This window comes from Erinaceus europaeus, chromosome 4 (assembly GCF_950295315.1).
Source record: "Erinaceus europaeus chromosome 4, mEriEur2.1, whole genome shotgun sequence".
In the NCBI taxonomy this organism is placed as follows: Eukaryota; Metazoa; Chordata; class Mammalia; order Eulipotyphla; family Erinaceidae; genus Erinaceus; species Erinaceus europaeus.
In genome coordinates this window covers 2,877,497-2,879,700 of record NC_080165.1, presented here as the reverse complement: position 1 = coordinate 2,879,700, position 2,204 = coordinate 2,877,497, and the positions used below count along the sequence as shown (strand labels likewise).

Here is a 2,204-nt window from a genome sequence, read left to right as displayed (position 1 = left end):
TGGGCATTTCTTTCCTCCTCCTCCCCACTTCTTTTTATTTTTTTATCTTTATTTATTGGATAGAGTGTGTCAAAGATCAGAGAGGGAAAAGGGAGATAGAGAGAGACAACCTTCCAGATACTATGTTGCAGATGGCACTCTGGTTCCTTCCTGACTTTTCTGGATAACAACCTCACCACTGGGTCCTGGTCCCCAACCTCTCCAGAGCTCTGCCCCACTAGGGAGAAGAAACACATGGATCCACCTGCCAATACCCATGTCCAGCAGAGAATCAATCATAGAAGCCGAAAGCCCCACCTTCCGCATGCATCCCACAGAGAGTTTTGATCCATACTCCCAGGGAGGAAGCAGTGACAGGAGGAATAGGATAAGAGGGCTCTGGACTTCAGCTCCATCAGCATCCAGTGAGAGAGGAGGGCAAAGGAGGAACATTTGGAGGTAGTGATAGCAAAGACAAAACTAAAAGTCAGAAAACTTAGGAAACGTAGTTTTTTCCTACATTTTCATTTATTATACTCAGGAAGAAATCCTGGTCCTTTATCTTAGTGTCTATTTTTATGAATATAATCTCTACTGTGTGATAAAACCACACCGGTAGACATCACTTCATGCTGAGTTCCAGGGGCTCCGGCCTCTTCTCAGCACTGATACTCTGCTCTTACTCTCCGTTTCTCTTCTGGTCATCTAAGTGACTTCCAGCTTTACAAATCCCAAGAGTATTTTCCCTCATCTTATGTATATCTTTATTTATGTATTTGTTTATTTATTTTTTGCCTGCAGGGTCATTACTAGGGTTTAGTGCCAGCACTATGAATCAATCCCCTGTTCCTGGCAGCCACTTTTTCCATTGTATTGGATAGGACAGAGAGAACGTGAGAGAGGAGGAGGTGGGGGAGGGGGAGGCGAGGGGAAGGAGGAAGAGGGAGAGGAGATAGAGAAAGAGATAGAGAAGGAGAGAGAAAGATGCCTGTAGACCTGTTTCACTGCTTGTGAAATGTCTGCCCTGTTGGTGGGGAGCTGGGGGCTTGAACCTGGATCCACGCTGGGTCCTTGTGCTTTGTACCATGTGCGCCTAGCCAGGTGTCACACCATCTGGTCACCCCTCATGTATGTTCCTTTTCTTGCAATAACAGCTAATTTCATAGGAAAACTTCAGATTCAGAGAACTCCAAAGGGACAGCAAATCCTGTGAGCTCTATAGAAATTAAAATAACTAAATATTTCTGCCGACACTGGCTGGGATTTAACAAATGACTTGATTATGACATTGTTTTCTAAGTTACATAAAACCATGGCTGGAAGGCAATCAAAGGGAAACACTGGCTAGCCATGAGTCTTTTTTTATTATTTATTTATTTGTTTTCTTATTTTAAAATTTATTTCTTTATTGGGGAATTAATGTTTTACATTCAACAGTAAATACAATAGTTTGTACATGCATAACATTCCCCAGATTCCCATTTTACAGTATTTATTTGTTTTCTAAATTGTATTAGTGACTTAATATTGATTTGAAAAACTAGATGATGATAGGGTAAGCTACCACACTGCCCAGCCACCAGAGTTCTATGTCCCATTCTCTCCATTAGAAGCTACAGTAGTTCTTTCACGTTCACAGATAGGAGTTGACTAGTATTTCTATAACTATATATCCAGTTTCTCTGGGCTCCTGTCTTCTCTTCTTTTCCAAGACACACCTATCTATACCTTTCACTCCTTCTGAATGTCCTTTATTTTCACCTCTTTTCTCTATAGGACCTGATGGAATTGGAGTTCAGAGACCTCCAGTCATCTTCCTCTAACATTTCTCCCCATCTGGGAACCTGGACCAAAATCCCTCCCTCCCTCCCTCCCTCCCTCCCTCCCTTCCTTCCTTCCTTCCTTCCTTCCTTCCTTCCTTCCTTTTTTCTTTTCTTTCTTTCCTTTTTCTTCTTTCTTTCTTCCTTCCTTCCTCCCTCCCTCCCTTCCTTTCTTCCTTTTTTCCTTTTCTTTCTTTCTTTTTTTCTTTCTCCCTTTCTTTCTTTCTTTCTTTCTTTCTTTCTTTCTTTCTTTCTTTCTTTCCTTTGTTCCTTTCTTCATTTCTCTTTAATTCAGAGAGAAATTGAGAGGGGAGGAGATATATATATATATATATATATGGAGAGAGAGAGAGAGAAAGATAGACACCTGAAGACCTGCTTCACATATGAAGTGTGATCCTTGTG

The 2,204-nt window shown here is 41.4% G+C and overlaps 1 pseudogene; it reads right to left on the bottom strand.

Moving 5' to 3' along the window:
• Window positions 1-306, bottom strand: part of LOC132538186 (uncharacterized) — a 31,557-nt pseudogene extending 31,251 nt beyond the window's left edge.
• Window positions 307-2,204: the final 1,898 nt, after the last annotated feature.